Here is a 26,172-nt window from a genome sequence, read left to right on the forward strand (position 1 = left end):
TATGCAACATATACAGAACAAGAATAATGCAAAGAATCCATTTAAAAAACCAGATCCATAAGGATGACACCAAAGGATAAAAAAGGCAGAAGATAGAAAGGCAATTCCCAGAAAAGGAGCTCCGAGCAGTCAATAAACACGTGAAAAGATGCTCAGAACCAGTAATCACAACAATGTAAGCTGATGCAAAGATAGGACGTCACTTAATATCTGTCAAATTGCCAAAAATTAAAAGGTCTGATAATACCAAGTGTTGGAAAGAACACGAAGAAAGAATACTGTTGCACAGTTTTGGTGAGAGTGTAAGTTGGTCAGTCTTTTGTGGAGCAATGTGCTAGGACACTGGTTAGGAACACGGACGCTGCAGCCTCCCTGAGAGGAATCAGTTCCAGCTCTACCTCCCATTACCTGTGTGATCATGGGCAGGTGACTGAATCTCTCTGCATCTCACTCTCCTCATGTGTGAAGTGGGGGGAATACTATGATCTAGCTCACTGTGTTGTTCTAAGAATTACATAAATTAACATTATGTCAAGCTCTTAAACTCAATAGAAGACGTTTGTGTTAGCAGAATTAAAAAGTCTCTTTCTCTCATAGATCAGCAATTTTACTTCTAGGAATCAAACCAAGGAAAAAATATATCTAATAAGACAAACAAAAAGAATGTTCACAGCAGCATTGTTCATTATGGAAAAAAAATATATAAAAATTGGCAACAACCTAAATGTTTATTCTCAGCGTGGAAAAATATACACTGATGTGGTAGTTGCAATAGAATATTATAGCACAGTAAACCTGTATAAGCTAGAGCCACATGCTCTGCAGTGAATAGATCAAGCACCATCGAGCAAACAAGTATATTGCAGAATTTGTGCATTCTTCAATCTATTGCAATGTTATTTTGGTTGAAGGATATAAAACAAACTGGCCTGTCACATACATGTAGTTGGAAAAGTCAGAAGCAGTTTATCAGTCTTTTCAGATAACTTTGGGTGGTTATCTCTGACGATCCACCATTTGGCAAATAGTTTCTTAAGGGTTAGTTGCAATGTGAAATCTGTAATGACATCAATGAGTTTTTCCTACTTTTGTATTAAAATCGATTGTCTATATTGAACTTCAATGAAACGGATGGCAGACTCATGTGTGATTTTGTAACTTCATACATTGGTCTTTTGGAAAATATTGATTCACTGTAATTATGCAAATCTTCCAGATGTTGATACATGTAAGTGCAAAATATTTTCACATCTACGTTAGTGGTTACCGGCAGTCTCATCAGGAAATGTTTCTAAGTATTGGTTCTCCATCAGCTCATGGTGGTAGAGAGACATTTTCTAAAATTCAAATGTTTGAATTTGAATTCTGATATTGTCAGTTTCTTTTGAAATGACAGGCTCATTTTATTCAGTTTTGAGAAAATGTCTGCTAAATGCCCTAGTTCAAATAGCCATAATTTTTCTGTTAGTTGTTCATTTAAGTAAAACTGTTGTTGCATAAAGAGTGGCTAGTTTAGCTTGCAACTCGAGCAAGCAAGTAATCACACACGTGTTTTCCTCACAATGCCATCATACTTTGGGGTGCAACAGAAATGTGCTATGTGTACTTCCCATTTTGTAACACAGAATATCAAAAACAAGTACCCAAAAGGGTCTTGATGTTATAAAATTATTATTTTTTTACTGCTTCATTGAAAGCATTGTTAAGTGAAACTGGTCTTGTTTTTTTTTTTTTGAGACGGAGTTTCGCTCTTGCTACCCAGGCTGGAGTGCAATGGCGCGATCTCGGCTCATCGCAACCTCTGCCTCCTGGGTTCAGGCAATTCTCCTGCCTCAGCCTCCTGAATAGCTGGGATTACAGGCACGTGCCACCATGCCCAGCTAATTTTTTGTATCTTTAGTAGAGATGGGTTTCACCATGTTGACCAGGATGGTCTCAATCTCTTGACCTCGTGATCCACCTTCCTCGGCCTCCCAAAGTGCTGGGATTACAGGTGTGAGCCACCGCGCCCAGCCTGGTCTTGGTTTTTTAACTTCAGGTGTGTGGCAGTGAGTAATGCAGAGACTACTAGAAGAGTCTTTGCCACGGCCTTGGTTCCTGCTAAAAAGATGGCATTGGGGGAAATTTTAGAGAGCTTTCAAACTCTTTTTATACTCATGTTCCATATGGTCTAATTTTAACATAAATAATATGCCTTCATACTGGATTGCAAGAGGCATGTGATTTTACAGATTTTATTTTGGGATACACTGTCTTCTGTAGTATTTAAGGGTAAGAGATATTAATGTGCATCACACTATTTTTTATTTATTTTTATTTTTTAGACAGAGTCTCTGTTGCTCAGGCTGGAGTGCAGTGGAGCGATCTTGGCTCACTGCAGTCTCTGTCTCCAAGGTTCCAGCGATTCTCCTGTCTTAGCCTCCTGAGTAGCTGGGACTGCAGGCATAAGCCACCACGCCCAGCTAATTTATTGTATTTTTAGTAGAGACAGGGTTTCACCATGTTGGTCAGGATGGTCTCAATGTCCTGTCTTCGTGATCCGCCCAACTCAGCCTCCCAAAGTGCTGAGATTACAGGCATGAGCCACCGCGCCCAGACTCCCTATCTTGTTTCGAAGCCAGAGGTAGTTGTATGATTTTGTTATCAGCAGTGCTAACCTGAATGTGACCTGATGATCTTGGAAATGCTGGAACTTACATAAATGCACTGTAAAATAAAATGTGGACTGATGATTCCCAGGACAAAATGAAGCTGGTTTGTCAGTTCACCTTTTGTACCATGGTCACAAATGCCAATTGAGTGAAAAGAGGCAAGTAATGTCTCACTACTTCTATGGGAAGAGTTTTGACTTTGTAGACACTTGGCAGCATCTTTGTCACAGATCACCCTTCGTAAACGGATGTTCTAACTGAAGTCTAGACATTTTTGTTGGTTGGTTGGTTGACCTGTTGTGCTCCCATGCCCTTCTCAGGGCATTGCTCCAGCTCTTGGTTCCTCAAGAATAGGGAGTACGCCATACAATGTTTCTCCTTCCCCTAATCCTGGCCACAGCTTGCCTGGGAAAGTGATGAGAGGGTCGGGCACGGTGGCTCACGCCTATAATCCCAGCACTTTGGGAGGCCGAGGCGGGCGGATCACGAGGTCAAGAGATCGAGACCATCCTGGTCAACATGGTGAAACCCCGTCTCTGCTAAAAATACAAAAATTGGCTGGGCATGGTGGCGCGTGCCTGTAATCCCAGCTACTTGGGAGACTGAGGCAGGAGAATTGCCTGAACCCAGGAGGCGGAGGTTGTGGTGAGCCGAGATCGTGCCATTGAACTCCAGCCTGGGTAACATGAGTGAAACTCCATCTCAAAAAAAAAAGAAAGAAAGTGGTGAGAACTTGGCCAGAAAGTATCTGATGCATTGGCAAGGTGGTGGCCCATCAAACACTTTTTGTGGAAAGTTTGAATAAGTCTCAGAGTTGTACCTAGTCAGGCATTAGAGGCACTGGAAGAGGGGACCATATAGAATGGAAGCCATTTTTGTCAACCTAAATGCTGACAAGGATGCAAAGGAAGCCAGTACATTTCTGCAGGTAGAAGTTGGAAAATGAAGCAGTGGGGAAGAGTCAGGATGAGAGTCCCTGAAGCATCATGGAGAAAAGACCGAGAGAGGGACAGAGACAGAGACAGATAGAGATAAGAGAAACACCCAGAAAGAGAGAGAGAGGGAGGGAGGGAGAGAGAGAGAGAGAAAGAGAAACTGACTTCCAATAAAGCCCCTTATGTTAATTTGATTACTTTTCCTTACAACATAGAACATGACAAAGGCTCCAGGGGAAATTCAAAGTGGAGAGAAGGAATTAAAAACTTGAAGTCTTTAATTATGGGAATGCACCAGGACTCTTAAAAACCTCGATTAGAAATTCACTTGAAATTAAAATTTCAGGACTTTTAGATGGCACAGTAAGTATAGATCTATTTTTTCATCCATCTCCAGAGGATATTTTCTGTTAAAAAACAGGTTTTGTTATCAGAGTCAGACCTTAAGTGCTTGACTTTGGGCCACCAGTAACCCTGATTGCTCTGAAATGTGCAAGCGCTCCGGAGACCAGGATTGGGCATTCTTTTCAGCATAAGCCCTCTTTAGATCTCTGTGAAACAGCCCTCACCAGATTGCCTGTTAATCGCCCCCGTGGCATCTCTGTGGTCAGAATGCCATTTCTGGCTTTATTTTCTGTTTTCTGTTTGTACATAAGATAATCTTTTTTTATTTCCATCTGCAAACTCTAGGGGGTAAATTTTGAGCATGATGCGTGGAGGTTTAGCCATGGGACTCTCATTACCGTTAATGGGAATGACAGCACTCAGTTTCAGAGCCCGAGAACATTTACCCCTTGGATGATGGTGTTTTGTGGTTGGATTTTTAATTGTATTTACAAATAAAGCTGACATACAAACAGCAGCGGCTCCCAGGAAGACAGCATTGTAGAAAACGGGTGGGGAGTTGGACTGTCCTTGGATACCCAGCCTCGCACAATTCAGAGTTAGAGAAGGCTGGTGTGGGTCTCTGCCCCTCTTCTTATGAGTGTGGTAAAACACACGTAACACAAACTTTCCCATTCTGAAGTGTACACTTCAGTGGCGTTAAGTACATTGCAATTGTGCAACCACCACCACCATCCCGCTCTAGAACGTCTTCATCATTCCAAACAGAACTTTATACCCATCCATTGAACACTACATTCCTACCCTGCCTCTCCCCAGCTCATGAAAATCACCATTCTGCTTTCTGTCTGTAAGAGTTCGACTCCCCTAAGTGCCTCAGGTAAGTGGGATTATACAATATTTGTTCTTTTGTGACTGGCTTATCGCAATTAGCATAATGTCCTCCACATTCATCCGTGTTGTAGCATGTACCAGAATTTTCTTTTTATTCAAGGCTGAGCAATAGCTTATTGTGCATTTATTTATTTATTTAATTATGATGATGATGATATTTTTAGTAGAGATGGGGTTTCTCCATGTTGGTCAGGCTGTTCTCGAACTCCCGACCTCAGGCGATCCACCTGGCTCAGACTCCCAAAGTGCTGAGATTACGGGTGTGAGCCACTGCTCCCGATCTATTGTGTATTTATCTACCACACTTTTTATTCAGTTCTTTATTGAGGGATGCTTAGTAGGTTCCTTCCATCTTTTGTTTGTGGTGAGTAATGCTGCTGTGAACGTGAGTGTGCAGATATCTGTTTGAGTCCCTGCTCTCAATTTTTTGGATGATACACCCAGAAGTGGAATTGTTGGATCATATGGTAATTCTATGTTTGATTTTCTGAGGGGCTACCATATTGCACACATTTTACATTTTCACCAGCAATGCAAGGGAGTTCCAGTTTCTCCACATTCTTGCCAATACTTGGTCATTTTCTTGTGTGTGTGTGTGTGTGTGTGTGTTTGTGTGTGTGCTTATTTTTTTAATAATAGCCGTTCTAATGGGTATGGAGGTTTTCTGCATCTTGATAAACACCAGACAGATTATGGTATTCATTCATTTTTTTCCCTCCTAATCCCACTTTCCTCAAACTTAAAAACTCAAAAAATACTCCTTGAACCTAAGAATTCATTAGGTCTCCCCACTCAAATGCCCTCTGCATGTTTCCATTGCTGTGTGTGTCACATCTTTTATAATTGGTGGATTTGTGGTTTATAAGTTTGTCTTCCTCACTATCCTCTGTGTAGCTGTTAAAAGCAGCATCTGTCCAACATGGGATTGGGCACCCAGTAGGTACTCAATACATATTTATTAAATGAATGTATGTAAACCAATTATATTCTCTGTGACAAATGAGTCTTTAAATATGAAGAACAGAAAGGCTCATTACCAGGATGACTATATCAAAATTCAGATCGTGCAGTAACAAAATAACACGACTGTAAACACAGAGATGGGAAAAAGTAAATTGACTAAATTATTAGTGTCATTCTGATTTCAGAAAGTGCTGCTTCTTTACACATAAGCAGTTACAAATGCAGCCTATAAAAGTTAATATTCATAACATGATTATCTTTCAATGAAAGTATTAGGGAAACACAAAATAATAATAATGGTAATGTACAGGGGGCGGGCTTCCATGCTAACCCCGACACATCAATTTCAGCGTTTAAGCAAGGAGCTGCGGCACTTTAAGACAGGGGGCTGCGACGCCCAGTTTCAGAGTGACCCTCAGTAAGTACAGGGGAGATCATGATTACTTGGCATTTCTTGATTACTGATTATTTAGAAGGCACTTTGGAAATTGCAGATAGCTTGCTTGCCCAGGGGAATTCCAATCCATGGACGATCAGCAAGGTGGAGGCTGTGCAAGGAAGGTTAGGCTAAAAATCATGAGAGGGTCCTGGTTTTAAAGCTACTCTTTTCTGCATTTTTCTTCTTTCTTTTTTTCTCTTTTGACTTTTAGTTGATGCTCTGGTTATTTGCACATTTTAAAGGAAGGTCTAGATGAATATATTCTTGTGGGGAGTGGAGAAGGTGAGTTAAGTATATATTGGGCTAAGGGAATTGTATGACATGAAAACAGGAGTGGTAAAGAAAGGTAAATTTTAAGGCATATAGCATGGAAAAAGACATCAGACATCACTCATTCCCTTCATTTCACACATGAGTAAGAATTTAAAAGGGAGGGTTCTTGGCAGGGCCGAGAATCACACCAATTGGTAGCAGCAGAAATGGAGGTACCACCAAATTCTGATGGTTCTTGGATCGAGGCTGGAAGATGATCTCAGGTATAAAACCCAGACATACGTACTCAGGAAAGAGCAGCAATCAGACAAATGAATGACATCGCAGAACAGGGACGTGGCTGGGATTTGAACCCAGATTTGTCCTAAGCAAAAATGTATTGTTTTCCTTCTCCTTTACCATACTATGCTGTTGGCTGGACAACTGGAACTAAAAGCAGTGCTTCTTAACTCAGAGTCCAGTGTGTGTAATAGTACCTGACTCTAAAGCCCCCTAGGCGAAGACCGCTGTCTATTAATTCCTGTTCTATAGCATCTCTACTAAACACCGTGGGCCATTTGGGGCCTAATAAATTTCTTTTATTGGTGAAGGTTATCTTTTGCATAATAATAAGAAAAAAAATCTTTATTATAGAGAAATAAATGGCAATTTTAAGACAATTTGAATGTAGAATAGGAAAAAAAAAGGGAACACAGTGAATTCAAATGTGTTCATGATGAAAAGAAAGGCAACACGGAACCTCCCATCCCGGTAGCCCATCCTTCCCTTCCTCTCGGGCCAGCCTGCTTGCCACAGCTTTCTCATTCATCTTCAAAAAAAGCTGATATAAAAATATCTTAGCTGTTCCTCAGCACAAAGCAACGGGGTCCCATGGCAGAAAGGGCAAAAGGAGGATGTAGATAAGCATGGAATTATCCAGGTCAGCAGAATTTCTACTTTCCTATGACCCAGGCTAAAGTATTGCCATATCCTTCTCTGGCTCGTAATGCTATCTCCTTCTTCTTCATTTTTCTTTGACTCTATCACAAAACAGCAGCTATCTTATTACTTTTTATTGCACTTATCACCATTTGAAATATCTTCATCCTCTATTTGCTTACGTCTCTGCTGTCTCCCCCTGTAAAATGTACGTAAACTTGTACTTCTTAACTGCGTTGTTCACAGGTATATCCCCAACTGTGAGAACATTGCTTATCATATAGTAGGTATTGGAGGAAAAAAAGATGGACTGCTGTTAGAAGAATAAATGGAATTAAATCCACTCAATGGGATGCCATGGTCTAGTATGCTTAGACAGCAACCTGGTCTCTTCTGGCTCCTATTTTCGAATGGATTTGACTCTCCTATGCCTACCAGGACCTGAGCCCTGAAGGGGAATTAAGAGTTCTCTATGGGGCAAAGTAGGGGAACATCCCAGGCCAAGGGTCTGCGAAAGAAGGTGTCCCAACCTGGCATCTCATTGCTGTCATGTCTTCAAAAGACTCCTTGGAAAGTTTGAAACTTGGTGCCAAGTGATTAGACGGAGCTTTTCAGTGCGTGACGACTGCAAGTTGATTTGTAGATGATTGAAAGTGGATAGCTGCTCATCTGGTGGAATTCCAATCAGAGCTGAACACCTCTTTAAGTCAATAGGAATTGCCATTACAATCAATGGTTTGCCCTGAGTGTAAATCTCCCAGTCAAATCACTAGGAAGTGATCAATGAAACTGCTTTTTCGATGTCAATAGGAAATTGGTATATAAGGTAAGTAAATGGGGAAAGTCTCCAACTTTCCTCAGTAAACTTTTGATTCTTTGGCAATTTACAAATCAAAATGATACGCACAGATCTCCTCCCCACCCCAACATTAACAACTTGCCCTTCAGGAATCCTCACCCAGTCTCTCACCAATCTGTGAGGCTTCTTGGTTTCAAATGTCAGCCTCTTAGTCTTTGGCAGACAGTATGGAAGTAATGTTATGGTGTGTATGACATACAGTGGGTAATTTTTCTTTCATTTACTCGCAATCACCGAGGGAGAGACAGAGAGACAGGAGCGAGAAGAAAAGAAACACCCTAAACAACCTCCCATCCCTTATTATTTCATCAGTTACTGCATATAATCAATGGAGTTCCCTGACAGACATCGAGCTGTTATAGCCGCTCCTACCACCTATAATCAGTACGAGAGTTTCTTGATGAGTTTGGTATTCAACCTACCTGGATGACTCTCCTTGGGCTAATTAGCATTGGGTGAGCTTGAGGATGTGAAGAGGTTGATTGGATATAGTAAAAGCCACACTTCTAAGCTGCCTAAGAATGGCGAGGCTTGACGGTGATGCCTTGACATAGAAAGAGGTCAGCAACCCATGGTTCCACATGGTGGCCGGGAGGCCAGACAATGTAGGTTCTATTTTGCCTCTGCCTGTGCCTGTCCTCAATTACTAGGTAACCACGGTCACAACCTGCATCTCTCACCCTGGTTCTTCAGAATCCACCACAACACAATGTAGTCAGAGTCCTCTCTCTTTCACTTGTCACCTGAATGACTTTAAGAATTAATGATTTAATAATAACAATAAGCATAATGACAGCAACTACAATACTAATGGCTCATACCTTTTGAGCATCACACCATGTGCCTAATATCGTCTAAGTGTCTTCCATGCATGAACATATTATGTCCTCATAGCATCTCTTTTACTTACTATTAGTATTGCCCTTTTACATATAAGGAAACAGAGGCACTTAAAGGTCAAGTCACCAGCCATGTGTCAAACAGTCAGTAGGAGACAAGGCCAAGATTTGAATCCAGAAATTCTGGCTCTAGAACCCAAGATCTTTACCAGCAAGTCAGTCTCTTCCCCTGGACTCAAATTCGTTATTTCTTTAGGGCTGTCTGTGTGTGAGGCTTGGGTGAGTGTAAATATAGATGCCTTTTTTTGTAAGTGGTACAACTAGAATTAGTATGGTCATGCCTTTGGTAACCAGAGTGTCCGTCTGAGAGCAAGATCCCTAACTTAATTTCTGTCCTCATACTGGAAACATAATTTAAAAGCACACACTTCTGATGGACGGGCCAGTGGTGTCATTCAGACGCATTAAGGAGAATATTGTCATTATAACCTTTCAGCGAACTGCCCTGTGGCTGGGATGATTATCTGCCTGCTCAGAGCATTCGCATATGGTGGTGACAGCCAGTCCGGTGTGAACAGATTCCATGCCGCATTGATAGGACTTTTGTCTTCTTAACTCCTGGGTGTATTTCCCTCCCTTGCTTTCCATGTTCCTGGTGATTATTCTGCCATTCTGACTTTTCTTAAAGTTTGCTTTTCCTGCCTGAAGGGTGGCGTCTTTTTCCTCATCGTGTCCCCAGCACTCAGCACGGCACCTGGAATGTGGTAGGATCATCATTTATCTGGTTTAAATTTTCTTTAACATTGATACTTTGGCATCTGGAAGTGTATTAAACCCGTAATTAAACCTCTACATTCTGAGGTTTTAATTATGTACCCTCCTGCTTGCTCCTCAGCCACTTAGGTCCCCTTTACTGCAACTCTGCCGATGGCCTGAGCTGGACTCCATGGCATGATTAATATGCTGCTGTCTCTATTAGTCAGGATGAAGTAGGTTATACTGTTATAACAAACACCCCCTGAATCTCAGTGACTTAGAAAGCCAAAGGCTGATTTTATGTTGTTATTAGATGGGTTGGCTCCATATCTTCTCACTGTGGGATCTGGGTTGAGGAAGTAACCACCGTTATCTCATATTTCTGATTTTAACAGGGAAGAATTCTGGGGGATCTGGCCCTAGCAATTGAAAGAAACATTCATGACTTCTACTCATCTTAAAAGCTAGAACTGATCACTCAGCCTCACTCGAAGAGGTGAGGAAGTACAATCCTGCAATATGCTGCAGAAGTAGAGAGCTGGCAATATGTGGTGAGCAGCCCCAGTGACTACCACATGGTCCTGAAAAAGGCCTAGTCCAGTCTAAATGGCAAGAAGGGAATTCATTAATTAAATGGGAATACAAGAGAAAAAGTGGTGAGTAGTTTGAAGGTTAAAACTGATGCAAGGTGAACGGGAAAATGAGAGAAAATTTTTTTACACATCTGTTAGGTTCAAATATCTTTACAGATGGGTTCTGATTGACCTCTCAGCAGTCTTATAAGACAGATGCTATTGGCTTCACTTTTCATATAGTAGAAAACTGTAGCAAGGCAAGGACTTGTTGAAGGTCAGTGGGGGCGCGGCCACTCCTTCCTCTATTTCTCAAGTAGGTGACTTGATGTCTTCTTCTTCATTGTGTCTTATCCTGACTTGTGTGTATCCCGTCTCAGACAACCCAAACACAGTATGTGACATAAAACAGACTCAGTGGATGATGACTGAACGAAGGGGCCTGTGAAGGATTGCTTCCGGATCAAAGAAAGGTTGGATCCACCACGTGTATTCAATACGGTCAGTAAGTGGTAGCTGGTGAACAGGGTCTTCATCACCAACTATGACCAGAAGCTCTCCAGAATGTTGTTTTTTATCTCCTTCTTTCTCTCCTCCTTAGGGACCAATTTCATGTTGGCTTGGATAGGGATGTACTGTTTTGTGTATATCTGAGACAAACACAGCCCAAAGCCCTGTTTTTTTTTTTTTTTTTTTAAAGTTCTTTTCCTTCTCTCCCTATTTCTTCTTTAATTTTTATTTCTATCTTTTGGCCATTGCCTGGAGCTTTAGAAATTAGGGCCATGAATATTTGGCCCAACTTGTATGTGCCTCTGCTTGCAAAATCAAAAAAGGCACCAGAAAATAATTTTTTGTTGTAAATATGAGATGTTGCGTTGTTTTCATTTGTTGAAAAGAAGTAGCACTTTTGTATGTTACTGAGTAGTACAATACTATGAATCACACAATGATTATGTAAGATAAATACTCTAGATATAATTAAAGTAGGTATAAATTGCTTTTCATTTAGTAGCAGGACAACTCCTTTATTGAGGAAGATATAAAAACTTAATTATTTAAGCAGAAAATAAATTGAAGTGGAGACTCTACCTACATTCAATGATTATTTCAGAAATATTTTTGAGCACCCAGTGCTAATAACTATTTTAATTATGATAGCATCTCTTCATTGCCACGAAGCATTAAGTGTCATCACATTTGCTCTTCTCCCCAACTGTATGAAACAGGTAATCAGGGCATCATATTGCCCCTGTTACCTTGAAAAGGTGACTAGGTTTAAAGATGAGAAATGACTTGTCTAAGGTCAATGACTAAAACTCAGTACTGTCTGGCGTTCAAGGTCAACCTCAACCATTTATTTCTCTTCAGTATACACATTCATAGCATGTGCCAGTTACATGGGTGCACAGGCAGACTAAGCAGCATCGTGATCAACTCCCTAACTATAGAGTGGATGCACTGGGGTCAAGAGAAGAGGCAACTCACCCTGATGATCCTGTCACTTGGCCACAGTACAGGAATTCATGTCTGAAAGCCCTCAATCTTAGAAAGTTAAGTTCTTTGGGCTCAGGCTCTGGATTTTAGACACTGAATTAAAACCCACCTTCAGTATGGCAGAACTGAGTAACCTCAGACACATGTGAAGCTTTTCCTCATGTATAAATTTGGTGATCATTTTACATGTGTGTGCACATGCATGCTTCATGCCTATCTGAGGGTTAAATGAGTTGCTGTATGCAAAGCCTGCTTCATTGGAGATATTTAAGCATTTATTTTATAATAATAATAATTATTAATTCACTGCACTCTCTACTGCAATAATGTTTAATACTGCAATGAGTTGCTTTGGAAAACTTTTTGTTTTAAGCTAATCAGATTTAAGAATCAGGAGCCTAGCCTGGCCATGGCCAGCATGGGAAGAAGTGGCCACAGTCAATGCAATTTGCATCCTCTGTTGTGTAGGTCTAGGTAAAGAGGGCTCAAGATGCAAGAAGGACATTGACCTCTGCCATGCCTTTAGTGAAAGTGAGTTTTTTGTTAGCGCAGAAGACCATAAGCTGGAAGCCCTGCCCCTTTGCCAATGTGATTAAAATTTATGCTCTTCTAATTATACTGGGAAGACAGTGGAGACCCCCAAATTCTATTTAGGAAAAAAAAATCTGTCACTGGTTGCCTCTTTTCCTGGTCCCCAAGGATGCCCATAATGAGCCTCAAGCCACAAGACTCAAAGAAGAGAACACGGGGCACCAGCAAGCATGTGGGGCAGGGGCAGCCCTTGGCACCAGCTCTGTCAGGGCTGGCAGGGACCTCTCCTAGTTTCTGAGATCTAATGAGGCACAGAAGGGAAGAAAAACCTAGGTTCTTGGTTGCACTGTTCGTTGCAACTTCAGTTACTTGACTTCTGGGAGGCTGAATTGCCTTGTCTGCAAAGGGAGATCATAATTTCTAACTCAAAGGAGGATTGGCAAGGGCAAGTGCCAAAGCATAGATAGAGCTCTGGCACGATGTCTGATGATCAACGCTCAATTAACAGTAATAATGATGATCCCACCAAAGTGTGTTTTATTTTCATTTACATGACCATGGACTTCTCCAGGACAGAGAATCATTTTCCTTCTCTATCTACTGCAGTGCCCAAAGCAGTCTCCAGTAATAGCAGGATCAACAGTAACGCCAATAGTGATTGAGCATTTACCATAAACTAGATATTGTTCAATGGGCCTTATATACACGAACTCATCAAATCCTTGTGTTATTCTTATGATGGGGTTGCTGTCACTCTTCCCATGTTCAAATGTGAAAACTGGGGGAGAGAGATGTTAAGTAACTTGCCCAGGGTCACACAGCTATTTCAGATGATAGCAGGTGCTCAGTAAATGTGGAATGAATGAATGAATGAATGAATGAATTGCCATGAGGCCTATCTGTTGGTCCTGACTATGGCTCCTTGTGTGTTCCTGCCACCATTTTCGGGTGCTGAGCAGTTTGGCTGGAGGGATTTGGTAGTGGCAATGGGTACAGTGATGAAGGAGGCTACTGGTGCTTCAGTAGGTCCTGCCTGTCATCCATGCACAGGCATAGTGAAAATAATGGGAAATTAATAGGAAATAATAGGATAGTGAGTACAGCACTTAGGCCGCTTTCCACGAGCAAAAACCTCACATCCAACAAGGTGCAATTAGCTCTCCAAGACAAGATGCATAGGCAGGAAATGAAAGAGACTTGCGGTGATTTTTTTTTTGTACCTGGGTCCTCCCTTGGTCCCTCGGCCTAGTTAGCACTTCCAAACCTCCAGCTGACTCTGCACTGCCTGCTAGCTTTAATACACTTCTACTCTGGCTTGCTACACAGCCCTAATGTCGAACACACGAGGCAGACAGCTGCCTGGAGGCATTCTCCATAGAAATTCTCATATCACAACAGAGCTCAGCTTTCCACTACCACGCCAGGCCTCTTCCTACCATCAGTGAGCAACGTAGCAGGCTGCAGACACCAGGCAGTGTCACAGAAATGTCCTAATAGACACATCGGGGGGAAAGCGGGGTGGCTCCCGTTAAACACCAGAAGCCTTTCCACCACCATGCCTTCTCCTCCACATAAGCAGATTAAGCCTCATTAACTATTCTTAAAAGATAGACATGCATCCATATCATAGGAACCTGAAATGATCACCTTAAAAGAAATTGCCATTGTTTTCTTAACAGCCACCATGAACTCCAAGGCATTTGCACCAAGACCTGTTTTAATTTTCCCTTTCCAGAAGATGGACTGTATCTGATTCCCTAAATGCAATAATTATTTTATTGCCCGAGCTTCTATCTGGGCACACATTCCATTTTCAAATGTAAATAATCATTTCCACCTTTAATAAATTAGATGGAACCTGTCTTGCTGGGAGAATGAACATTTCAATATCTTCAGACACACAATGACATCGTATCAATATTTAAAATCATTTTATGCATGTATTCCAACTTGTCCAACTTCATTAAGGCCATTCATCAAGCCCTAGCTAGAATGTATTCCCATTGGACTTGTAGGCCTGGGGGCGTACCAAACAGAAATTTAAACTAACTTGCCTTTTTAATTCACATTATTCTCAAATATTCTCTTTTTTAACCCCCTGCCATGACTAAGGCATTTAGACTGGGCCGTGATTCGGTACATGTCAACATTTAACTGACACAATCCCCATTAGCATGTCAGAATGTGTGTGCCCCAGTAAAATACAGTATCCATCCCTCCCTATTCATTGATAAATTACCCGCTAGTTCTTTTCGGTACTCGGCAATAATTTGAGTTTATTGCTTGGTGTTTCCGTTAAATATTTACAAACATTTTAAACCATGTATAAAGGAAACTTTCAGTGTTTTGCCAATCTCATCCTTCCCCTGACTCCAAAATAAAAAAATCTCTTGATCTATTTTCGTATTCCCAAAGATGCCCCACGTGAGCATTGGATGCTGGGACTACAAATATTCTGGCAAATAAGATCAGCCCCTCTCCCAGTCATCCGTGTCGACCAGGGTGGGTTTGTTTCCCAAGATATGCATTTTGTAGCTGACGCTGAAGTCCCTCACTGCAATGCCAATAAGCAATTAAGTCCATGCCGAGGAACTTGCAATAAAACCTTCTCAAACAGGACACCAACCCAGAAAAGGTTGCAAAAGCCCGCCTCCACAGTGCCACCTTGCCAGGCAAAGGCCAAGGCATGCAAGCTCATATTTCAGGGGCAACCAGGCATCCGTGAGTGAAGTGGTTTTTTCAGAAAGGGAGTGGGAGGTGGCATTGTTGTAGTCTACCAAGGTGGCCATAACAAAATACTACAGACTGGGTGGGTTTGGGGGGGGGGGGCACTTAAACAGCGGAAATGTATTTTCTCACTGTTCTGGAGGCTGGAAGTCGAAGATGGAGATGTGGGGGTTGGTTTGTTCTGAACCCTCTCTCCTTGGCTTCTCCAGTGTCTTTGCACAGTCTTCCCTCTGTGTGTGCACATCCTTGGTGATTCCTGTGTGTGCAATTTTCTTTTTCTTATAAGGATTCCTATTGGAATAGGGCCCATCCTGCTAACTTCATTTTAGCCTTTTAAAAACTCTATTTCCAAATAGGGTTACACTCTGTGGTACTGGAGGAGTCAGGGCTTCAATGTGAGCATTTTGAAGAAATGAAATTCAGCCCATAACAGTGCAGGACTGTTTAAACAATAGGACAGTGGGGCTGAGGACGGCACGGGAGGGTGGATGAGAAGGCAAAGAGCAGTGTAAAGGATGAGAGGAAAAGCGATGATGATAGAGGCAGAAAAAGGACTAGCAGCTGGGAAAAGTCAGGAGGAATTCAGTCTTCTCTGTGCAGGGAAGAAGGCTGGAAACACAAGTGTCTAGTATCCGCCGTGGCTCTGACACTTGTTTGCAGTCAGTGTCTTCTTCCTTTAATGCTTGTCATTGTTTTTAAAATCATATCTCAACTCCCAAATCCCCTGCACAATTGGTCTTCTGCCACGACGTCCCCAGGAGCTCCCCTCCCTCTCTCTGGAAGCACATGGCCCTTTTTCCTTTCCTCAACACACCAAGCTCTTTCCCACCCCACAGCTTCAGCACATGCTGTTCCCGCTGCTCAGTGGTCCCTTTTCAGCTGGTTAATTTCTCCTTATCTTGCAGATCTCAGTTTAAACCCCTTAAGTTCAAGAGGTCCTTTCTCTTTACTCTTACCTGAGAATGAAGCCCCATTTTTTCTTTTCTTTGAAGCACTACATTCGTTACTACCATTTGCAATTATTTGTTGGCTTGTTTAGCATGGGTGGAGGGAAGAACGTAGCTCCCTCTAAGAAATGTTGAATTTGAGATTCCTGTATCATATTTTTGTAAAGATGCCCAGCAGTTCTTGGGACACAAAAGCATGAAGATCTGAACTAAAGAAATGGGTTTAGAAGCCTCCAGTCTGAAGTCTGTAGTTGAAGCCATGAACATGGCTAGGATCATCCTGGAAGAGGTCCTGAGTTGGAGAGTTAGGGGAAACAGGACAGAATGCTGGTGGAATGTCCTTATTTATAGCTCCCATAAGGGCCTTTGTTTACTAATGAGAAAATGCCCTGGAAATTTAGAAACCGTAGTTGTACAATATCAGTGTTTCTTATACCCCAAGGGAGGCCAGTTATGGGTCCAGGTCTAGAAGTCAGGAGACAGAGATCCTGTTGTGAGTGTATCTGAACTAGCAGCTTTTTCCTGATCTGGGCCTCGGAGCTCCTGTCTGTCCAGAGGGCAGGCGATGCCATGTGGTATCAAGAGTCTCCTAGAGGTCTACTGTGCCTTTGGTCTGCCAGTGACTGCCCAGCACAGAGGAGAGATCTTAACCCTCTCAATTCCCTGGAGTATTGCTCTGAGACATATCCTCGCGAGCAATGGGCCTGCTCGCAGCACAAACAAGAAACTCCTGGGTGTCTATGTCCTTGTTTCTTCAGGTCTTTATTTCCTGTCTCCTCTATCTAGTGAGAAGCCATCTCATTGGGGCTCATGGTGGGGATCCAGTGGAATGCCCAGAGCCTGGCAGGGCAGATGGCATCCACGGCTACAGGGCTTCACAGCAATGCAAAGTCCAGGTAGAGATCCATTGCAGTGATGCCTAAGAGTCAATGCCACATACCTGGGCCAAGAGTTTCCCATCTGCTGTCTCAATTCCTCTTCCATTAACTCATCAGATCTCCGTGTTTTATAGATGAGAAAAATGACCTGTTTCTGGTGGCTGGAGCTCAGGTTTTCTGAATTCAAATCTCAGTGCTTTACTACGCCATCTCGAGGTACTGAGGACAAGGACTCTTGCTTCTTTATTGGTTAAGTCTTCCTCATTGGGCAAAGTCTGTTGTTTGTTTCATCAAACATAGACACATTCTCCCTCTCCCGAATGAGGAATTAAAGCGGCTCATGGGTCCTCTGAAATTCTTGGAAATTCTGAGGTCAGGTTAGTGCCTCTGTGATCCTGTTTCCTCAGGGGTCAAATAGGGTAAGGGCCACTTACATTACAGAGTTGCCATGAGGATTAAAGGACCCCACAAGTGAGAAATTGGGTCCTTGATAGTAGGCTTGCAATGCACATCAGCGAATCTGAATTAAAAGGCATCAAAGAGGCAGCATCTAAGCTTGGGGTTAAAGGCACAGGGTTTGGAGAGGTGGAGTGGGAAAGTAAAGCTATTCCGGGTGCACAGAAGAATTGAGTACTGCCTTTCCTCCATATTTCTCTCCAGCTTGGGAACTTTGGGGATTTATTTCTTAGTGTGGGGTGATTGCATTTTCAAGTCAGTCATGTGCTCAATGCAGGCACAGAGCATTATTCGAGTGACTTCCAAAATGAAATGCTTATCTAAAAAAATAAATAAAAAGTTGAAAAGCTTCAATAATATTAAATTGTTCTGCACTGTTCGTGCCCAAATCCTCCATCCTTTCCAAATTCAGTTCTTCACATTTTTTAAGAGCTCTTCATTTTAGAAGTGAACGGGGTGTTCTGGGCTCGCTCATTGTGGGCCAATTTAGACTCCCTTGATTGTGCTGATAACGTGAAGGACGCTTCAGCTGTGTGGAGTGCAGCTCCGGCATGCATCCACTGCTCTTGCAAGCCTCTTCTGAGCTGGAGGCAGATTGGCCTCTGGAAGGTCCGTACCCCTGGGGGCAACTTCGAGCTGGACCCACTTCACACCTCCAGTGCAATGTATTGCTCTGGGTTCTGGGCAGAAGCCCGAGTTCCAAAAATAATGAAACAATTAGGCAACAGAGTATGGGGTTTGTTTCCACCAGACCACCAGGATGAAATCCCTGTAGAGCTGGTTTATCCATTGTCAGAAGGACAGAGACGAGTTGTCATTAAAGTGCTACCCTGTGGTGGTTGCCAGTATGAAGACTTGAGTGGTCTGTTTTATTAGGCACAGTAACAGGGTGAGTTACATGTACACTGTGGAGACAGAAGCTCAGAGAGATGAACAAGTGTTTCTACAGATAAGAAGCAACATCCCTGGGCCTGGACTCGGTTCTACCTATTCCAGCATCGGTGCTCCCCTCCCAGCTAGGCAGTGTGGAGAAAATGTAGATGTGGACTTAGAAATGGAGCCGGCCATTAAACATGTCTTCCAACTCCGTGTCCAGAGTTTCTTCTCCTTGTCATACATTGGTGCCACTCTCTGAAAAAACAATATTCTTTGGTTGGATGGTCCAATGTCAGAGTTTCAATGCCAGTTTCATTCATAAAGAACAAGCAGATTATAAATATAGACCACTAATCACAGAAGTAAGTCACTGACAGCCACAGGTGAACATGGGGGTACTGAGGCGTAGGGATGGCACATGGCTTTCTGAGCTGATGTGGTTAAGACAGCAGCAAGACTCATGTAGATTCTTGTGGTCTCAGCTTCCCTGACTGATATGGTTAGGCTCTGTGTCTCCATCCAAATCTCACCTCCAATGGTAATCCCCATTATCCCCACGTGTCAAGGTCAGGGTCATATGGAGGTAATTGGATTTGGGAGACATTTGCCCTTAGGCAGCTCTCATAACAGTGAATGAGTTCTCATGGTATCTAATTGTTTTATCAGAGTCTGGCATTTCCCCTGCTTGCACTCACTCTGTCCTGCTACCCTTTCAAGAAGGTGCCTGCTTCTCCTCTGCCTTCTACCATGACTGTAGGTTTCCTGAGGCCTCCCCGGCAATGTGGTGCTGTGAGTCAATTAAACCATCTTCTTTTATAAATTACCCCATCTTAGTTATTGCTTCCTAGCAGTGTGAGAACAGACTAATACACTGACCCTATATGCAAAATGAGACTCCTTACCTTCTCTCTTAAAATATCTTATTTTTCTTTTCTTTTTTCTTCTTCCTCTTTGAATTCCAAATCTCATGCTGTGTACAGTGTCAATGTCATTTCAGGGACATTGTTTCATGTCTGTGTCACCACCTCGTTTTCCTTGGAGGGTAGGGCATGTGTGGTCTTTTGGGTTTGAGAGTAAATAGTGTCTAGTACAGAACCTGGAACATAGTAGAAACTCAGCAGACACAATTTGAAGATGTAAATGGGAATCAATCTTTTTCTTCCACTTCTCAGGTGTGATGTGGGGGACCTGGGTTTTGAACCTATAGCCCTAAGACTCCCTCTTCTTGTCTGCACAAACTTGGGCTGGTCTCTTTATTTCTTCGGGTCTTGATTGATTTTTCTCCTGTATAGAATGTGAATAATCACACTCTTTTCCCAGAGTTCACTGAAAGTTGATGGAGAGAGTATTTGTGAAATGTCCGCCCAGCTACAGAGCTGTGAGTTAGTACATTTGCTGGTTTTGTCTCCTGGGTCTCACCATTTCCTGGAGTCTCAGCCCTTGGGAGGAAAGGGATACAACCAAAGAAAAGGCTTTTTTGGATGGTTAGTGATGCACTGGCTATACCACAGACTCTGGCAAGGTGAATACATGACGAGTTTTACTCTGGTAATATTCTAACACAATCCCTTGTCAAATGTACCCTGCTTCCCTCTGAAAGCCACTCAGATCAGCCATCTGAGGACACAGATAAAGACCTAAGCCTTGTGATAAGAGATTCAAAATAAACACTAAATAAAAGTGAGTTGAAAGTGACCAACATAGCATTGATTTTGGCTCTAACAGAGCTGGGTATGGCAGTTCCAACTTTCCAGTGTTACAATCAATAGGTGAGATTATGTGAAAGTGTTTATCATGTGACATTAACCCGAGGTATTTCTTATTAAAAACTGCCCCCACTTAAAAAAACAAAACTGCTACTGCTTGTTCATCTCATCCTTAGCTCAAGGACTTATGGTCTTCCATACTCCCTCTGTTTCCAACTCCCCAGTCTGCCAGTGGGTTCGACTGCTTTCCAGATGAATTAAAACATAGAAACACACAACAAAAGCAAGAAGCTTCCTCTGCTGTCATCCACTCCTTCGTGCTTTCTGTTCAGTGGCTTTGTTCATGTGCTTCTCTTTGCCCAGCTTACTTTCTTCTGAGAATCCTACTTCTGTCTTGTATCTGCTGGTCTGGTCATATGGTTAGCATCAAATACTGGCCCTATCCCATGAACCCAACACCAAAGAGGTCAGGACATTAAGGATAGATGAATAGACCTGAACAGTAATATAGACATTCTGAGAAACTCTGGAAAGACTGTGGGCAGTTATGACTTAGCATGGCCGAAAGGACGCTTGCATACCACGTTTAGTGGGGTGGATGTCAGACGGGAGCTTGTGTATTTTATCTTTTATTTTTTCCTTATTATACTTGGAATATCTCTGCCAACACTTTGATCTCTTTGAGATAGAAAAATAGCACAGTCAACTCAGCCATGTTGGGGTCAGTGAGGAAGTATCACCCTGAGGGCAAGATAGAGATGCCTGAACAAGCAGTGCAGGCAGACAGCTTGGCTGCTGGGGACTTCCAGCATCATCTCCTTCCTTATCCACAAAGGATGGAGGAAGGGAGACAACCTCTTGGGGAAGACCCATGCCTGGCTGTGTAGACAGAAAGCTGCTGTGAAGTGAGGCTTTGGGATTACAAAGCAAATGGGCCAGCCAAGCCCAGACTTTGGTGTAGGAGGTCTCTATTCTGGGCCACGTGTCTAACTCCTTCAACTCTTCAGGAGGCTGGAAGCAAGGGCCTGAGGAGTGAAAGAAACGCTGCCTGTAACATGCAAGGATATTGGGCGGTGAAGCAGAAACAAGCAGTTACAAGGCAGAATCACGTGGAAAAACCAGGTAAAACATATGCAATACTGGATACAAAGAGTTTAAGGAGTGGAATAGAAAGCACGATGGATATAACTTAAGAACAAATTGGTGAGCTAGGGTAAAGAACTCTGAAAAGGCAGGGAGCAGGTAGGAAGAGTTATAGAAAGCATAAAAGTTAAAATAAGATGCTAGAAGCGCACCTGTTGACATAAATAAAATAGGCAGTCATGAAAGGAGAGAAAAAAATAAGGTGAGAAAGTGTTTAAAAAAGCAAATAATAATAGAATAAAAAATAAAAAGAGATTCATGTCCATGGTTCTTATGGAATGCCTAATAGAATCTATACAGAAAAAATCGCTTAGCATAATTATATTTAAGAACATCAAAGAAGAAGAAGAAAAAGCAACAAGCTCTCCAAGAGAACATACAGATCACCCCTACAGAAATAATATTTAGATTAAAATCTTATTTCTTAATAGCAACATTGAATCGATCATTATTTTCGAAGTGTTAAACTCGCTTTTAAGCTGGAATCTTATATCCAGCTAAACTGTCTTTTAAAGCACAGGCAATATAATGATATTTTTAAGCAAGTGAAGACTGAGTAGATTTACTACTCCATCATGCCCTCTCTGAAAACGTCCTTGAGAGAAGGATACCCGAAGGAGGATGTTTTGAAAAATGTGGATATTAAGGATGAGCCCATCAATTAGTACACTTTATTGCACTAATTTTTACCCATGCACACAAGTGTCTGTGTGTGTTTAAAGTAACATCCAAAAAGAATGAAGTAAAAAGATAATTTACCACATAATAAACACAGTTAAAATTCTACACAGTGTAGCGTAATACCAGCAAGTTTGCTGGGGTGAGAGGAGGGAAGGGGGGTTGGCAATAATGTCTATATGGCAAGCAAAAGGTGAAGACAGCCCAAACCTTTTTATTCTGGAGAAAGATCTTGATTTAGGTTCTCTCTGTTTTGCCCACCGTCATGAGGCCTGGTTTTACATCCTGGCTTCTCGACTGTATGTCTGTGTCACTTTCTGGACATTTCTCAGACTCTGCAATCCTTGGTTTCTCCTCTCTCAATCCTGGATAATGAGGTCTGCCATGATAGGTTATTTGTGGAGCTTTGATGTGGAGCCTGGCTCCTGCTGGATGGCAGCCCTAGGTACCATACAGATGTTAGCCCTCTGTGCCAGAATCCAGAAAACTATGCTTTTTGCCAGCAAAAATGTAGCTTATGTGTCACCCTCTCTCCCAGACCTTGGCACACGGCAGAGTATGACATGCCTCTCATTTTGGAAGGCTAAAGTAGCTTAGAGATATAAAGAGTTAGGGCTGATCTGAAAATCCAGTTTCTTTCTTTTAATTTTGCAAATATGATTTTTGAGACTTTACAAACTTGCTTTTTCAATCCAATATATGTATATGGCTTAAGTGATTGGGGCTCCTACCACATAGCCAAGACAATCCTAAGCAAAAAGAACAGAGCTGGAAGCATCACACTACCTGACTTCAAACTATACTACAAGACTACAGTAGTCGAAACAGCATGGTACTGGTGCCAAAACAGAGATATAGAACAATGGAACAGAACAGAGGCCTCAGAAGTAATGCCACACATGTACAACCATCTGATCTTTGACAAACCTGACAAAAACAAGCAATGGGGAAAGGACTCCCTGTTTAATAAGCAATGGGGAAAGGACTCCCTGATTAATAAATGGTATTGGGAAAACTGGCTAGCCATGTGCAGAAGGCAGAAACTGGACCTCTTCCTTATATCTTATACAAAAATTAATTCCAGATGGATTAAAGATTTAAACATAAGACCTAACACCATAAAAACCGTAGAAGAAAACCTAGGCAATACCATTCAGGACAAAATGATGAATTCATGTTCTTTGCAGAGATGTGGATGAATCTGGAAATCATCATTCTCAGCAAACTGATGCAAGAATGGAAAACCAAACATCGCATGTTCTCATTCATAGGCGGGTGTTGAACAATAAGAACACATGGACACAGGGAGGGGAACATCACACAGTGGGGTCTGTTCAGGGGTGTGGGGGAGGGGAGGGATAGCAGGGAGTGGGGAGATTGGTGAGAAGCAGCATTGGGAGAAATACCTAATGTAGGGGACAGGAAGATGGAGGCAGCAAACAGTCATGGCATGTGTGTACCTGTGCAACAATCCTGCAAGATCTGCACATATACCCCAGAAATTAAAGTATAATTAATAAAAAGAGAGACTGGGGCTCCTGCAGTGCCATTAATTGCCTGGTTTGTTTCCTGGGAGTAGAGCATGGGCACTAACACATGTTCATTAGGACGTCTTAATTGGAAACAAAAATCACCATGGACACCACGGACATGATTTCAAAAGAGTAAAGCATGCTGGTCAGTTTTCATTTGGATGTTGTTTTATTTCATTTTATTCCCCATCCTCCCAAAGCCCAGGAACAGCAGTTCACGGTAAAAAATAACGGTCTGAGAAATGTCCTTCTGGAATGTTCCCACAGCTGTGTGAGTTTGCATAACTCGAATGTGTCTGGAGGGACCCATTTTGTTCTCTGGCCCTGCTGAGAATGAGTTGGGGTGCCTACATGTGAGTGCCTTGGATCCCCAAAACTGCTACCCTGGGACGGCTCAGAAGACAGCCTTAAGAGAACAATATCTTCCCTTTTCCTTCTCTCTTCATTGCAGTTGTTCAAGTGACAGCATTCCAGAGTTCCCATCCTCTCATCTGGATGTCCTGCCAGGGGGCCCTAGAAAAAGTCTTTATATCTCCAAAGAGAATAGAGCAACCACTTGTCTTTCTACCCGCGCCATGTAGACTTCCCCTTGATCTCAGAATGACAAAAGGTCCCTAACTCGATAAAGGACTTCAATGGGATTGGACACGAAGAGGTGTGCAGCAAGCCCTCCTATCTCTTGGCACTTTTCTCTTTATTCTTTGATTAAAGTCTTTTCCCTTACTTACATCCCCCATTAAGATGTCTCAGTGTCATTTAGGGTGTTAATTGAGAGGAGGTTTAAGCTCATCAAAGCGATTATAAGTGATAGTTAAAAATTTCTATATATGGCCTGTGCTGGAATCGGCACGGTGGGGTGCCATTTTTTCTTTTATCCAACTGACATTGGTAATAATAGATGAAATTATTACTAAATCGCAGCTGCAGAGATGATATCATGATTTTTTTGTGTGTAATCTTTGATGAAAAATTAATTTTTGAGAGGGATAATTTAAAATGATTTAAATAGTATTATACTGAAGTCCTTGCTGGTAATTAACACCAATCTTGTCAGAAGTGAAACCACTTTTGCAGCTGTTTCTAAAGATACCTACAGTATTTGTAACTTTTCTGCGAGAAAAATTACAGTGTTTGGACTTTATTTTTACTGCACAAGGACCATCAGAAGAAAAGGCGTCTGATAGAAACCTTTGTTCTCTGAGGCGTGAATCTCGTTTTTGTGTTTGAAGGCCGTGATCAATGCCTGTTTAAGCATCTCTGGACTACGGACCAGGGTAAGGCTGGGCCTTCATTTTTTTTTTTTTCAGTATATGAAAGTATTCATAGTGGATGCTGCATACACATCTCCCTTTAGTTCTTAATTATTAGTTACGTAAGAGCATACTACTTGATGTGCACAGGATTTAATTAACAGAACAGATGGCTGCTGGTCAGAACGTTCCTTCATCTTCATCAGCGCCTTGACTTTCTTCGAAATCCACTTCTCTCATCACGGTGGCAAAAGCGTTCTAACAAGGAACGGCTGAAAATAGATTTTTCTTCACTAGTTTCTTCATACTTTAAATGACAGAAGTGAGGGAGTGAGGTGTGTGTGTGTGTCTCTGTGTGTATTGTGTCCTATATATAAAGATCTGCAGGAAAGGTTAAAAAAAGAAATACAGTGAAATTTAAATAGCAAAAAAAAAAAAAAAAAAAAAGGAAAAAAGAAAAGAAAAAATTGAATGAGAATGTGGGATAACTACACATTCTTCTTGAGTTTTGCTTTCTTCTTTTTTAATGGGCGCGGTGATTTTTTTGACAAGATATATGGCACTAGATATCCATGGCAATTGTGGTACCTGCCACCTTATAATTTCTTCCCCCCCCAACTTTTGTGCTGAGAATGGGGGAAAAGGAATGAGTAAGGGGAAAGAAAGGAGAAGGGAGGAAGGCAAAGAGGGAGGGGTGAGAGATGACAGCAGGGCTGGAAAATTGTCAGGCAGGGTGTTCACTAAAATAGGATCTTCGGACTCAGCTTCTGCCTCAGGTGCAGTTTTATTTCAACAGAATGCGACTGCAACTCTATCTGTTTCCATTAAGAAAAGAAAGACAGAAACATGTCTTTTTGGTTGGTTTTTTTTTTTTTAAGGTCCTTTTCGCAAGCAGAAAAGACCGCTTATTGGTGAAGGTGTGGCTGCTGCTGGTGAAGTTTGCAGTATGGAGATGCCAGCAGATAAGATTGTGCTTCTCATGGCAACGCAACAAGGTGGGAGACCCTCAGCAGGCCCACGGGAAAGTGCATCAGCCACAAGGCCTTGGGGGACCCCCAAGAGGAGGAGGCCTCTGGGAATGAAGAGCTTTGCCCATGCATGGTGAGAAGTGGGTCAGACAAATAAACCAGCCTGCCATTTTGCAGTTGTGAACTCTAAATCATGTATCCTGTTTCAGGTGGACTCTTTCTGAGTTCTTCCGTGTCCAAGTGCATTGCAGGTGTTAGGAACTGAATCTTCCTGTAAAACCCAGGAAATGAAGGGGGCATCATCATCCTGCTGTACATGACAACAGACGCCAGAGGTGTGGCGAGGTTAGTGGCATGCCTAAGCCACACAGCGTGGCTCCTGGGCAAAGAGAAGCATAAGCGATGGGGGTGTCAGGGCTAGGACTTTAGGAGGCACACAGTGAATGTTAGTGAAAAAAGTGGGTGAATTCACTTCCCTTCTCAGAGACCTATGAATACTCAGACTCCTCTCCCCTTCAGTCACCTCTGATTCTGAAACTTGT

At 42.3% G+C, this 26,172-nt stretch overlaps 1 long non-coding RNA gene across 1 annotated transcript in view; it reads left to right on the forward strand.

Annotated features, from left to right (window-relative positions):
* The window catches only part of LOC128928873 (uncharacterized), a 38,920-nt gene extending 13,099 nt beyond the window's left edge, over nucleotides 1-25,821 (forward strand). Inside the window, exon 2 of the long non-coding RNA XR_008474595.2 lies at nucleotides 25,541-25,821. This is a non-coding gene — a long non-coding RNA (uncharacterized LOC128928873). The remainder of the gene's footprint in view (nucleotides 1-25,540) is intronic.
* The last annotated feature ends 351 nt before the right edge of the window (nucleotides 25,822-26,172 follow it).

The sequence above is a fragment of the Callithrix jacchus genome, chromosome 8 (genome assembly GCF_049354715.1).
Source record: "Callithrix jacchus isolate 240 chromosome 8, calJac240_pri, whole genome shotgun sequence".
NCBI classification, from domain to species: domain Eukaryota; kingdom Metazoa; phylum Chordata; class Mammalia; order Primates; family Cebidae; genus Callithrix; species Callithrix jacchus.